Here is a 15,560-nt window from a genome sequence, read left to right as displayed (position 1 = left end):
AGAAAGAAAGAAAGAGAAAGAAAGAAAGAAAGAAAGAAAGAGAGAGAGAGAGAGAGAAAGAAAGAAAGAAAGAAAGAAAGAAAGAAAGAAGAAAGAAAGAAAGAAAGAAAGAAAGAAAGAAAGAAAGAAAGAAAGAAAGAAAGAGAAAGAAAGAAAGAAAGAAAGAAAGAGAGAGAAAGAAAGAAAGAAAGAAAGAAAGAGAAAGAAAGAAAGAAAGAAAGAGAAAAGAAAGAAAGAAAGAAAGAAAGAAGAGAAAGAAAGAAAGAAAGAAAGAAAGAAAGAAAGAAAGAAAGAAAGAAAGAAAGAAAGAAAGAAAGAAAGAAAATCCTTCATATCCTTGCGGCCCGGCACAGTGAGGGGCACTTTGTGCCCCTCAAAGTAGGCGCTTAAGAATCCTTGTAAGATCACAGGTGGGCACAATCATTGGTTGCCAGCTGGGTCCAGAGCTTCCCCAACCTCACATGGACAGCAAGGGAAAAGCCAAAAAGAGACCCTCCCTGGGGGGTTCCTTCTTCTGCTGGTGAGCTGAACAGCTCCCATGGTTCAATGACCCTTTGTAGTCTAAGTTTCCTAGATCTCTATCGATGTAGTCCAGGATTCTCTCCCCCAATACCAATTAACTTTTAAACAGTATCCCATGAGCCTCCCCAAACCAACCAGCCTTCACAAACTGGCCCTGTGCCCGCATGTTGGAAAAGCCCTCCCTCTACGGGAACCCTGGTGTCCAGACTCCACTCGAGCTGGTGGCCAAGCTGCTGAGAGCTTTCCTGGCTAAGGTTTTCTCCCATTTTATCTTGTCTTTATTTGGTTTCTCCTGCCAACTGCAATTCCGCTGTGTAGGAGATCAGGCAGACTTGCAGTTGGCAGAGGAAACCAGCTGGCATCCCTGGAACCCCTGCCAACTGTAACTCAGTTGTGTGGGTCAGACAGACTTGCAGTTGGCAGAGGAAACCAAGTGGCATTCCTAGATCTCCTGCCAACTGTAACTCAGTTGTGTGGGTCAGACAGACAGATAAAACTTGCAGAGGAAACCAACTGGCATCCTCTCAGAACCCCTGCCAACTGTGATTCTGTGGCATAGTAGGTCGGACAGAATTGCAGTTGGCAGAAGAAACCAACTGGCATCTCCTGGAACCCCTGCCAACTGAGATTCTGTTGCATAGTAGGTCGGACAGAATCGCAGTTGGCAGAAGAAACCAACTGGCATTCCTAGATCTCCTGCCAACTGTAGCTCAGTTGTGTGGGTCAGACAGACAGATAAAACTTGCAGAGGAAACCAACTGGCATCCTCCCAGAACCCCTGCCAACTGTGATTCTGTGGCATAGTAGATCAGACAGACAGATAAGAGTTGCAGAGGAAACCAACTGGCATCCTCTCAGAATCCCTGCCAACTGCGATTCTGTTGCATAGTAGGTCAGACAGACAGATAAAACTTGCAGAGGAAACCAACTGGCATCCTCTCAGAACCCCTGCCAACTGAGATTCTGTTGCATAGTAGGTCAGACAGAATCACAGTTGGCAGAAGAAACCAACTGGCATCTCCCGGAACTCCTGCCAACTGTGATTCTGTGGCATAGTAGGTCGGACAGAATCACAGTTGGCAGAGGAAACCAACTGGCATCCTCCCAGAACCCCTGCCAACTGAGATTCTGTTGCATAGTAGGTCAGACAGAATCACAGTTGGCAGAGGAAACCAACTGGCATCCTCCCAGAACCCCTGCCAACTGCGATTCTGTTGCATAGTAGGTCAGACAGACAGATAAAACTTGCAGAGGAAACCAACTGGCATCCTCTCAGAACCCCTGCCAACTGAGATTCTGTTGCATAGTAGGTCAGACAGAATCACAGTTGGCAGAGGAAACCAACTGGCATCTCCCGGAACCCCTGCCAACTGTGATTCTGTGGCATAGTAGGTCGGACAGAATCACAGTTGGCAGAGGAAACCAACTGGCATCCTCCCAGAACCCCTGCCAACTGAGATTCTGTTGCATAGTAGGTCAGACAGACAGATAAAATTTGCAGAGGAAACCAACTGGCATCCTCTCAGAACCCCTGCCAACTGAGATTCTGTTGCATAGTAGGTCAGACAGAATCACAGTTGGCAGAGGAAACCAACTGGCATCTCCCGGAACCCCTGCCAACTGTGATTCTGTGGCATAGTAGGTCGGACAGAATCACAGTTGGCAGAGGAAACCAACTGGCATCCTCCCAGAACCCCTGCCAACTGAGATTCTGTTGCATAGTAGGTCAGACAGAATCACAGTTGGCAGAGGAAACCAACTGGCATCCTCCCAGAACCCCTGCCAACTGCGATTCTGTTGCATAGTAGGTCAGACAGAATCACAGTTGGCAGAGGAAACCAACTGGCATCTCCCGGAACCCCTGCCAACTGTGATTCTGTGGCATAGTAGGTCAGACAGAATCACAGTTGGCAGAGGAAACCAACTGGCATCCTCCCAGAACCCCTGCCAACTGCAATTCTGTGGCATAGTAGGTCAGACAGACAGATAAAACTTGCAGAGGAAACCAACTGGCATCCTCTCAGAACCCCTGCCAACTGCGATTCTGTTGCATAGTAGATCAGACAGACAGATAAGAGTTGCAGAGGAAACCAACTGGCATCCTCTCAGAACCCCTGCCAACTGCGATTCTGTTGCATAGTAGGTCAGACAGAATCACAGTTGGCAGAGGAAACCAACTGGCATTCTTAGACCTCCTGCCAACTGTAACTCAGTTGTGTGGGTCAGACAGACAGATAAAACTTGCAGAGGAAACCAACTGGCATCCTCCCAGAACCCCTGCCAACTGCGATTCTGTTGCATAGTAGGTCAGACAGAATTGCAGTTGGCAGAAGAAACCAACTGGCATCTCCCGGAACCCCTGCCAACTGTGATTCTGTTGCATAGTAGGTCGGACAGAATTGCAGTTGGCAGAAGAAACCAACTGGCATCTCCTGGAACCCCTGCCAACTGCGATTCTGTTGCATAGTAGATCAGACAGACAGATAAGAGTTGCAGAGGAAACCAACTGGCATCCTCTCAGAACCCCTGCCAACTGAGATTCTGTTGCATAGTAGGTCAGACAGAATCACAGTTGGCAGAGGAAACCAACTGGCATCCTCTCAGAACCCCTGCCAACTGCGATTCTGTTGCATAGTAAGTCGGACAGAATCGCAGTTGGCAGAGGAAACCAACTGGCATCTCCTGGAACCCTTGCCAACTGCTATTCTATTGCATAGTAGGTCAGACAGACAGATAAGAGTTGCAGAAGAAACCAACTTGGCATCTCCTGGAACCCCTGCCAACTGTGATTCTGTGGCATAGTAGGTCGGACAGAATCGCAGTTGGCAGAGGAAGCCAAATGGCATCCCCCGGAGCCCCTGCCAACTGAGATTCTATTGCATAGTAGGTCGGACAGAATCGCAGTTGGCAGAGGAAACCAACTGGCATCTCCCGGAACCCCTGCCAACTGTGATTCTGTTGCATAGTAGGTCGGACAGAATCGCAGTTGGCAGACAAGAGTTGGAGAGGGAACCAACTGGCATCCCCCGGAGCCCCTGCCAATCTGTCTGACCCACACAACTGAGTTGCAGTTGGCAGGGGCTCCGGGGGATGCCAGTTGGTTCCCTCTCCAGCTCTTTATCTGCCAACTGCGAGTCTGTGACCCACCACACAACTGCACTGATATTTTAGAGTGATCTTAAAATAAGGATAAAATCTGCACTAGCGTGAAACCAGTCTCCCAGCCTAGAGGTTTGTTTTTCCAACAGAGCAGCCCTCACGCTCTGGAGATTTCTTTTTTCCCCGTTTTTCGCGTTTTTATTTAAAGTTCTGAGTTCCAAATCCCACCCCTCCTCTTTCAGAGATTACTTTTTTTAATGGACAAAAAGCGATTTTCTCTTTCCAGTCTGACTGCCCCCATTAAAAGAGACAGAGGGAGACCTTTTAAACCAACCAGCCCACACAGTCCCGCAGAACCAACGGCCACCGGCCAGTTCTCCTGCACCTGCGGACCGGGCGTGGGGGCGGGGAAGGGTCCCAGGACTTGGGGCCTAAGAGAATTTCCTCACGATGGACACTCTGGGGCCTCGGGGCTTGCCCGAGTCTGGCCCGCGGCTCAGCCGCTCGGGGCCCCGAGTTCAAGTCCATCGCGTGCCGCCCGAGCCCCGAGTTCAAGTCCACCGCGTGCGGGCCACGGGACGCGGGCCTCCCAGGCCTGAAAGTGACAAGCTGCAGTGTATGACGGCCACTCGCTGCTGCGATCACCGGGCTCCCAGAGGGTCCAAGCTACTGGCCCAGAGCCTCGCAGACCTCGGCCCTTGGTGGGACTCGAACCCAGGCTCTGCCTCTCTCTTTCTCTCTCCTTTCCAAAGGCCTTAGCAAGTGCGAGTGTTGACACCATTTTGCAGATGGGTAAATGGAGGCGCGGGGGGATGGGTGACTAGAGTCAGAGAGAGTATTCGAACCTAAGTTTCCAGGAGGCTGCGTCTCCACCCCGCCCCAACCCCAAGGCTCCCCTCCTCCCTCCCCCCTCCCCCGCAGCGCGGCCGCGGCCCCCGCCCCGCCCCTCCTTCAGCCCGGGGCACACACCCTCGCGCCCCCCTCGTGGCACACGCCCACTCACTTACTTACGTCCGCGCACACGCGCACTGCGCCCTTCGCCCCATCCCCCCGCTCGCTCACCTGCACCGCCGAGCCACCAGCAGAACAAAGGCCCGAACGGTCTGCCTTCCAGTAAGTGCGCCTGCGCGCCCCACAGACTAAGAACTACAACTTCCAGAGGGCAACGGGGCCCCGGGAGCCTGTAAATATACTGGAGGAGCCTCGGAGCCCGATGTCTTCGGGGAACCGTAGTCTCCTGTTGCAAAGCCCGTCAAAAGGACAAGTCAATGGGCCTCCCTGAGCACCCCGCGGACTTCAGTTCCCAGAGGGTTCCAGCCCACTAACCGCTTTCTTTCTTTTAACCCTTTGTAACCTGGCTTCCCAGCTCAGACTCAGCTCTCCCCGCTTGGTTACCCCCCATGGCCTCAAAAGGCTTTTTTTCAGTCTTCATCCTTCCAGACTTTTCTGCAGCCTTTGACGCTGTCAGTCACCCTCTTCCTCGCTGTTCTGCTCTCCAGGTTTTCGTGGCCCTCCCCCTGCTCCTTCCCTGTCCCTTAAAAAGGAGGCAGCCACGTGCTGCAGTCACTGCAGGCAGGGAGACCCGAGTTCAAATCCTACCTTAGATCCTGCGCAGGTGCTGCTGGGATATGGACAGCTCATTGCAGGCAGGGAGACCCGAGTTCAGATCCTGCCTCAGATCCTGCGCAGGTGCTGCTGGGATATGGACAGCTCATTGCAGTCAGGGAGACCCGAGTTCAAATCCTGCCTCGGATCCTGCGCAGGTGCTGTAGGGATATGTACAGCTCACTGCAGGCAGGGAGACCCGAGTTCAGATCCTGCATCAGATCCTGCATCAGATCCTGCGCAGGTGCTGCTGGGATATGGACAGCTCGCTGCAGTCAGGGACACCCGAGTTCAAATCCTGCCTCAGATCCTGCGCAGGTGCTGCTGGGATATGTACAGCTCACTGCAGGCAGGGAGACCCGAGTTCAGATCCTGCGCAGGTGCTGCAGGGAAATGTACAGCTCACTGCAGTCAGGGAGACCCGAGTTCAGATCCTGCATCAGTTCCTGCATCAGATCCTGCGCAGGTGCTGCTGGGAAATGTACAGCTCGCTGCAGTCAGGGACACCCGAGTTCAGATCCTGCATCAGTTCCTGCCTCAGATCCTGCGCAGGTGCTGCAGGGATATGGACAGCTCGCTGCAGTCAGGGAGACCCGAGTTCAAATCCTGCCTCAGATCCTGCGCAGGTGCTGCTGGGATATGTACAGCTCACTGCAGGCAGGGAGACCCGAGTTCAGATCCTGCATCAGATCCTGCGCAGGTGCTGCAGGGAAATGTACAGCTCACTGCAGGCAGGGAGACCCGAGTTCAGATCCTGCATCAGTTCCTGCCTCAGATCCTGCGCAGGTGCTGCAGGGATATGTACAGCTCACTGCAGGAAGGGAGACCCGAGTTCAGATCCTGCGCAGGTGCTGCAGGGAAATGTACAGCTCACTGCAGTCAGGGAGACCCGAGTTCAGATCCTGCATCAGTTCCTGCATCAGATCCTGCGCAGGTGCTGCTGGGATATGGACAGCTCGCTGCAGTCAGGGACACCCGAGTTCAGATCCTGCATCAGTTCCTGCATCAGATCCTGCGCAGGTGCTGCTGGGATATGGACAGCTCGCTGCAGTCAGGGACACCCGAGTTCAAATCCTGCCTCAGATCCTGCGCAGGTGCTGCTGGGATATGTACAGCTCACTGCAGGCAGGGAGACCCGAGTTCAGATTCTGCATCAGATCCTGCGCAGGTGCTGCAGGGAAATGTACAGCTCACTGCAGTCAGGGAGACCCGAGTTCAGATCCTGCATCAGTTCCTGCCTCAGATCCTGCGCAGGTGCTGCAGGGATATGTACAGCTCACTGCAGGAAGGGAGACCCGAGTTCAGATCCTGCATCATCAGTTCCTGCCTCAGATCCTGCGCAGGTGCTGCTGGGATATGGACAGCTCGCTGCAGTCAGGGAGACCCGAGTTCAAATCCTGCCTCAGATCCTGCGCAGGTGCTGCTGGGATAGGGACAGCTCGCTGCAGTCAGGGAGACCCAAGTTCAAATCCTGCTTCAGATCCATGTACAGCTCATTGCAGGCAGGGAGACTTGTATCAGATACTGGACATATCACTGAACATGGCTGAGACTGTTGCCCCCTCTGGCCCTCCATTCTCATCCACCCGTCTGTGGGGTATCACCATGTAGACGTGTCCAAGGCACCACAAACAGCCGGCTCCAGATGGAAGCCTTGTATTTCCCTCTCAAAGGGAGATGAGTAGAACCGGGAGAACATCGTACACAGTAACAGGAATACTGTACAACGATCAGCTGTGAATGGCAGCTATTCTCAACAATACGTTGATCCAAGTCAATTCCAAAGAACGCGTGATGAAAAATACCGTCCACATCCAGAGAAAGAACTGCTGGAATCTGAATGATATTGAAGCATTCTGTTGTTTTCTTCCTTTATGTTTTTTTTGGGGGGAGGGAGGGTTAGTCTGTGTATTTTTCTACTATAGAACTAATATGGAAATGGCACATGTATAACCTATATCAAATGTCTCCGCAGAGAGGAAAGGACGGAGAGAATTTGGAACTCAAAACTTTTTCAAATGAACATTAAAATTGGTTTTTCATATAATTAAAGATTATTCTTATTATTATTTTTGCTGAGGCAATTGGGGTTAAGTGATTTGCCCAAGGTCCCGCAGCTAGGAAGAGTTAAGTGTCTGAGGCCGGATTTGAACTCAGGTCCTCCTGACTTCAGGGCTAGTGCTCTATCTCCTGCACCACCAGCTGCCCCAAAAATTAATTTAAAAAATATTCATGCTCATAAGGACTGGGTTCCTGGCCATGTCTGTTATACATACAATAAAATTTCTTCTCATCAGTCTTCCTACAATAATTGTCCTTCACACTCAAACAGGACCAAATAAGATCACTATGTTGGGGTCAATGTAATGGGTCCATCTGTGGCTGATAGATCAAATAGAGTCCAGAAACGAACATCTGGAATGGAAATCTCTCTAAATTTGTGCATCTCATACTTCTGTTGGGATATACCGTTCCGCTTTGCTCCTAAAACACAGCGTCTTCTTGGACGCCATGCTGGTGTCCTGTACCGGTGGCTCCCCTATCTCACAACCAATTCCAAAGATCTTCAAAGAGCCCTTGAGAGTGTCCTTGTATTGCTTCTACTGTCTCCCTGGGAGTGCTCGCCTTATGTGAGTTCTCCATAACATAATCTCTTAGGCAGATGGACTTTTGGCATTCAGTCAACGTGGCTGGTCCATCAAAGACGAGTTTTGGGTTGTAGCTAGTTGAGATATACCATATGTCTCTGGGCCACAAGTAGCCTGGACCTTATAAAAGCACTTTGGGTGGTTACTCTCCGTGTAAAATTGAATTTGATTTTCTTTCCTACTGAGTCAAGAATCCTTTATCTAAGCTTCACTCGCACTTTATTTTTGATAGAATTAAATGTTGCCTTTTAAGAGACAGATTAACTATCCTGCTGGTAAACCCCATATTTTATATATATTTTTTGTTTTTTTATATTTTTGTATTTTTTATTTTAAAAAATATTTTTGTTTAGCAGTTTGTGAACTACGAGTCTCCTCCCTCCCTCTCAATTTAATAATAATAATTTAATGATTTATTCTATTATTACATTATTATTAAATTAATTTAATTAATAATATATTTATTAATAATTTAATAATCTCTAATAATTTAATTCTTTCTTAGTAAAAGAACTTAAAGGCAAAAATCTCTTTTAACTTTCATTAGAGAGTTTTTTAGGTAACTGGCTAGTTGGCTAAAAGAGGTATTAGTGATTGTACTATAGAATATTTCTAGTCTCTTATTTAGCAAAGTGAAAGTAAAGAAAATGGCGAGGAAAATGTTAATTTATGCTTTAAGAATTAAAATCATGGCCAAATAATTTTTACAAATTCATTTAATTGCTCTGGAGTTTATAAATGTAAACAGATTAATTATAAAATAGTCCCACATTACCCAGTTGGGGACCTCTCTTTAAGGGAAAGAATTTAGTGGGCAAATCAAGGTAGATTCATCCATCTCTGAATTGAAGAAACCTACTCAGGTTTGGAATTTGGGGGTGTGGGCCATGAGGGGCTGATGTTCATGAAGGACCCAAAGGCAAAGATTCACCAGAATAGGTACTTCTTTTTGGGCCCCTAAGGAAATGCAGAATGAACCTTATTGATAGGTCTTGATGATCCTCAGGAGGGTCTACACAAAATACAGAATCCCATTGTTTGACAAATAAGCTAAAGACCAAATCTTGGAAAATCTATGGTAACCTTTCAAGAGGTTCTATCAACCACTACACACCCGTCAGATTGGCTAAGATGACAGGAAAAAGTAATGATGAATGTTGGAGGGGATGCGGGAAAACTGGGACACTGATGCATTGTTGGTGGAGTTGCGAACGAATCCAACCATTCTGGAGAGCAATCTGGAATTATGCCCCAAAAGTTATCAAACTGTGCACACCCTTTGATCCAGCAGTGTTTCTACTGGGCTTATACCCCAAAGAGTGTTAAAGAAGGGAAAGGGACCTGTATGTGCCAAAATGTTTGTGGCAGCCCTGTTTGTAATGGCTAGAAGCTGGAAAATGAATGGATGCCCATCCATTGGAGAATGGCTGGGTAAATTGTGGTATATGAATGTTATGGAATATTATTGCTCTGTAAGGAATGACCAGCAGGATGAATACAGAGAAGCTTGGAGAGACTTACATGAACTGATGCTGAGTGAAATGAGCAGAACCAGGAGATCATTATATACTCAACAATACTGTTTGAGGATATATTCTGATGGAAGTGGATCTCTTCGACAAAGAGAAGATCTAACTCAGTTTCAATTAATCAAGAATGGACAGAAGCAGCTACACTCAAAGAAAGAACAATGGGAAATGAATGTAAACTGCTTGCATTTTTGTTTTTCTTCCCGGGTTATTTCTACCTTCTGAATCCAGTTCTCTCTGTGCCACAAGAGAACTGTTCGGTTCTGCAAACATATATTGTATCTAGGATATACTGCGACATATCTAACATATATAGGACTGCTTGCCATCTGGGGGGGGAAGGAGGAGGGAAAAAATCGGGACAGAAGCTAGTGCAAGGGATAATGTTGTTTTTTTTTTCAATCTACAATCAACAAATATTTATTAAGTACTTTCTAAAAGTCAGACATTGTGCCTAAGTGCTGAGGATACAAAATGAAAAATAAAAAGCAAAAACTTCCTTTGCCTCAAGAAGCTCACATTTTAATGATAGAGGATACATGTGTTTAAGTTGATACATACAATATCTTCCTTCCTTCCTTCCTTCTTTCCTTCCTTCCTTCCTTCTTTCCTTCCTTCCTTCCTTCTTTCTTTCCTTCCTTCCTTCCTTCTTTCCTTTTTTCCTTCCTTCCTTCTTTCTTTCTCTCCATCTCCCTTTCCCCCCCTCTCTCTCCCTCTTTCTCCCCTTCCCCTCTCCCTCTCATCTATCTATCTATCTATCTATCTATCTATCTATCTATATACAGAGAGCAGATGGAAGTTAATGTATGAGAATATTAATATAGACAAGCCATTCATGGATACAAACCTCAACTTCATCATGCCTAAATTAAGATTCTTTGTTGTCATGGGAAAAAAAAATCATTGAATTTCAAGTAAGTAGCTTAGATGTCAAAATGTTTCCCAATCTAGAATGCCATCTATAAGAATGCCAACAAGTGGTTATCCAGCTTTATTTAAGGACCTTTCATGAAAAGAATACAATATTAGATCAAAATTTTACTTTTGCACCCCTCCAAATTTAATCGTTTCATGTACATCAATAAGTGCATATCTTATTTTAGATATCAGAATATTTTCTATGCGCATCTAATGTGCGTAATGTACACATGAAGTGATGCTGAGTGAAATGAGCAGAACCAGGAGATCATTATATACTCAACAAGGATACTGTATGAGGATGTATTCTGATGGAAGTGAATTTCTTCAACAAAGAGAAGATCTAACTCAGTTTCAATTAATCAAGGATGGACAGAAGCAGCTACACCCAAAGAAAGAACACTGGGAAACAAATGTGAACTATTTGCATTTTTGCAAACAGTAGTAATCCAAAAACCAAAAAATCTTAGATTGCCTATTTAGCATCTAAAGGATGAAGCTATTGCTACCTCCAAATCTTCTATGTCTTTATAAAGGCAAAGGCAATATTATTCGATGGATTTCTCCATTTGTAATCAAAGCTTCTACTAAAGTTTGGAGGGTTGAATTGTGGTATGACCAAAGCTGTCAGAAATTCCATAGTTCTGGAGAACTTATATATGCTGATATGTCTGGAGTGTGTGTTCAAGCAAAGGATTTGTAGGGAAACTACTGGAAACGACCATTCTGAAGCAGTCAGCAACATTGTAGAGTAAAAGCAATGAATTGTCATAGAATTGCTATTATCAAAAGAATACAATTCAGCATGGCTGATGGTCAATGCTTTTACAAAAATAGTCAATTTTTGTTTGGTACCCTGCTTAAACTCTACTAGAGCTTGCAAGATGACTTTACTCATGTAAATCTTTTACATTTATTCCTTTTGCAAGTCAAGTGAGATTGAGCCCCTCCATTTGCATGACAGTTTTAATCTCCTTTGTTGTCTATTACTCCCAATGTTATATTTAGCTAGAGCAAACAATTGATTTCACCTATCATCCATTGTAGAGTTGTGTTATAAAGACTTGGTTTGGTCCTCCATGTTGAACACCCTTCAAACTCATACTGTGTTTTTGCTTTTTATTCTTTCCTTTATTATGGTGTCCGTAGTAGGTTGTTATAGGACTTTGGAGTACTGGAGGTTGAAAAAAACTCATATCACCTTTTAATAATATCCAGAATATCCTAAAAGATGCAGGAAGATAAGGATAAATCCCCAGAAGTCTCTGCAAGTATAAAATCAGGTTTTATTGACTAAATGAATCCACTAGAGACTAATAATGGCAGAGAAAAGGGCCCTAGTTATGCTTTATATTCCGCCTGAGTGATTTTCTTGCCATACAGCCTAATTGCCATTGTAACTCTGGACCACTGAGTGTTGTTTACTTCCCTGACTTTGCATACTTTGAAACGAAGACTATATGGTAGAGTCAACACTCATAGCACTAGATCTATGACCCTAAATCTGGTACAATCTTGATTGGTGTATGAGTCCAATTGTCTATTATCTATCCCAGCCATGTTTTACATTCCAACTCAGACATCTTACCATCAATACTGCCACCAGTTGTGCACATCCCTACCTTCACACCTTTGATTTCCTGCTCTGCAGGTATAAAAAATACAATACTTCCAATCATACTAGAAAGATCATGTGAATCAACTTGCATATATTTGCACTCACTATTCCAAGACTTTGTAATTCAAAATACTCCTTCTTGGCCACCACTTACCTCTATTTTGTTTCCCTTCATCAAAATGTAAGCAACTTAAAGTTAAAGCCTTTATTGCTTGTGCATTTTCTCTTTAACACTTAACCTAATCCTTGGGCATATAGTATATACATGCTTAACATACTTAAAAAGTGGTTTTTCATTCACTCATTCATTTATTTATTAATTTATTCACTGATGTCAAGTGATAATGCCCTTCTCCGTCATTCATTTAGTAAGCCTGTTGGCCCACATGCTACTCCCCCACTTCTCCATGCATTTTTTTCTTCTATTTTATCAATACCTGTCCCACCATGCACACATTGACCTAGACTTATACTCACTGGAACCATATTCATATTCAGTATTTCCTATAGAGCAAAACAAACTCTTAGTGAAGGAAATTACAGAGCCATATACTCAGGACTTTTTCAAGGAAGCGGTAGAGTGGGAAGAGAGAGAGGAATTAGTTCACCCCCTTAAAATCTAGACTTACCAAAAGCATTTGTTGCTTTAAACCTTGACTTTGCCTACATAGAATTTTAATTTTAAATCAGATGATGGAATTCTGAGTATAAGCTTCTTACATTGACTTCCCTTTAGGATCATTTCTAGCTCATAAATCTGTCTGCTCAAATTCTGCTATCAGCTTGTTGGATCATGCCACTAACCTTTACCTGTACTGAGAATTCTCTGATTTTCTGCTCCCAGATCTTTAAGAAGGGAGGACATCCATCAGCACTATCAGATCCCAAATATCCTAGAACAAAATAGAACACTATACTTTGTAACTCTAACATTTGATGATTATCCAAGTCACTAAAGACCATTTTCAGTTCCACAAAAAATAATGTTGTGCAATAAATTGCTCAGAAGATGACATATGACTGCCAGATATTTTTTAATGGAACAAGAAGCTCAGTAACTACCTAATGGTTAGATCCCTACAGGCTCAATTGAATTTATACTTAATCCCAGTTTTTTTTTTTTTTTTTAGGATAATCCCAGTTTTTTAGGATAAAGAGAAAGGCAAATCAGGTGCTTTTGTAAATAAAGAATAAGTGATATAGAAATGTTTTTTAAAAGGTCAGCTCATGCACTAATGCCTCATTAAACATACAGGTAGTTTATTACTTATAATTTCAATTACTCATTTCCAACCTACAAAATATAACTAGATGGGAAATATTGTATGTAATAGTTAATACTGGAAATTTGTCATATAATTAGGCACATTTACTCTGAGCAACTTGGGTTGAGGTATTGGGATTGACAATGCACCTGTGCATTGATTAGTTATTACTATGATATTTCCAGGGTCTTTTTATTATTTTGGGGGAAAGTAGTATTCAGGTCTTCCTTCATCCTTCTTCCCCAACTAGTTTTTTCCCTCTGAGATTATTTTTCATTTACACCTTACACATTTTGTCTGTACATTTTACATGTTATCTCTTCTCTTAAAATATGTACTTCTTGAGGGCAGGGACCAAATTTTTGTCTTTTTTTTTGATATTTTTAGTGCTTAGTATTGTTACTAATATATAGTAAATTCTTAAGAAAGCTTCTTGACTGAATTAAAAAATTACAAAATGGAGTGTTAGTAAGCTATACGTGTAGAGTATGTATATATGCATAAACACATGCATACTTTGGAGTTTCTTCTTTGGCAGCTTCTTTTTTTAAATTTTTTAATAACTTTTTATTGATAGAACGCATGCCAGGGTCATTTTTTACAGCATTATCCCTTGCATTCACTTCTGTTCCGATTTTTCCCCTCCCTCCCTCCACCCCTTCCTCCAGATGGCAAGCAGTCCTTTACATGTTGAATGGGTTACAATATCCTAGATACAATATATGTGTGCAGAACCAAACAGTTTTCTTGTTGCACAGAGAGAATTGAATTCAGAAGGTAGAAATAACCCGGGAAGAAAAACAAAAATGCAAGCAGGTTATATTCATCTCCCAGTGTTCTTTCTTTGGGTGTAGCTGCTTCTGTCCATCTTTGATCCATTAAGGCTCTCTTTATCGAAGAGATCCACTTCCATCAGAATACATCCTCAAACAGTATCGTTGTTGAGGTATATAATGATCTCCCGGTTCTGCTCATTTCACTCAGCATCAGTTCATGTAAGTCTCGCCAGTCTTCTCTGTATTCATCCTGCTGGTCGTTCCTTACAGAACAATAATATTCCATAACGTTCATATACCACAATTTACCCAGCCATTCTCCAACTGATGGGCATCCATTCATTTTCCAGCTTCTAGCCACTACAAACAGGGCTGCCACAAACATTTTGGCACATACAGGTCCCTTTCCCTTCTTTAGTATCTCTTTGGGGTATAAGCCCAGTAGAGACACTCCTGGATCAAAGGGTATGCACAGTTTGATAACTTTTTGAGCATAGTTCCAAATTGCTCTCCAGAATGGCTGGATGTGTTCACAATTCCACCAACAATGTATCAGTGTCCCTGTTTTCCCACATCCCCTCCAACATTCCACATTATCTTTCCCTGTCATTCTAGCCAATCTGACAGGTGTGTAGTGGTATCTCAGAGTTGCCTTATTTGCATATCTCTGATTAATAATGATTTGGAGCATATTTTCATATGTCTATAAATAGTTTCAATTTCTTGATCTGAGAATTGTCTGTTCATATCCTTTGACCATTTATCAATTGGAGAATGACTTGATTTCTTATAGATTAGAGTCAATTCTCTATATATTTTGGAAATGAGGCCTTTATCAGAACCTTTGATTGTAAAAATGTTTTCCCAGTTTATTGTTAAGGGATAATGTTGTAAAAAATTTACCCTGAAGTGGATTCTGTCAATAAAAAGTTATTATAAAATAAAAAAATAAAAATAAAAATTTTTAAAAAAAGAAATAAAAGAGGTTCTATCAAGCTGACAAGCAGATCCCTGGATTGGGCTGATAAACAGATGTCAAAAATCTCCTTTGATCCATGGGCCAGTAGAAAGGCCACTGACAATAAACAAAAAACAGACTTATTGGTCAAATGCTCATGGCCACCTGGCCATGTCGGGCAATGGGAGAGATAATGAGGTCTGGAGGGACAACAAATCTATCTGGGGGACTTTCCATGACCACAGACGGGGTCATCTTAGCAAGGAAAAACAAGAGAGGTCCATAGTTAGCTTCCTATGATTAATGAACTTACAATCTGCAGTTCACACTCTGGGGCCTAATATATAACACTTATAATATTACCCCTATGGAATCATATCAGAATGATTGATAATGATTGGCATAAGATAGGGGGCCCAATTAATCATCTATCACAAGCCCAACAAGTATTTTGACTCCAGCACTAGTAAGTAGATCAGAATTAAGTATATTTGAAAGGGAACCAGAGCTCAAGCGACTGCCAAAAGATGGAAAGAATGAGAAAGGAAAATATTTAGGATGAATGGAAGTGATTTATGGTGCAAGTGTTCCAGAGAGAAGGAGTGGATAGATATGGAGTAAA

This window comes from Antechinus flavipes, chromosome 3 (genome assembly GCF_016432865.1).
Source record: "Antechinus flavipes isolate AdamAnt ecotype Samford, QLD, Australia chromosome 3, AdamAnt_v2, whole genome shotgun sequence".
Taxonomy (NCBI): Eukaryota; Metazoa; Chordata; class Mammalia; order Dasyuromorphia; family Dasyuridae; genus Antechinus; species Antechinus flavipes.
This window is presented reverse-complemented; position numbering follows the sequence as displayed.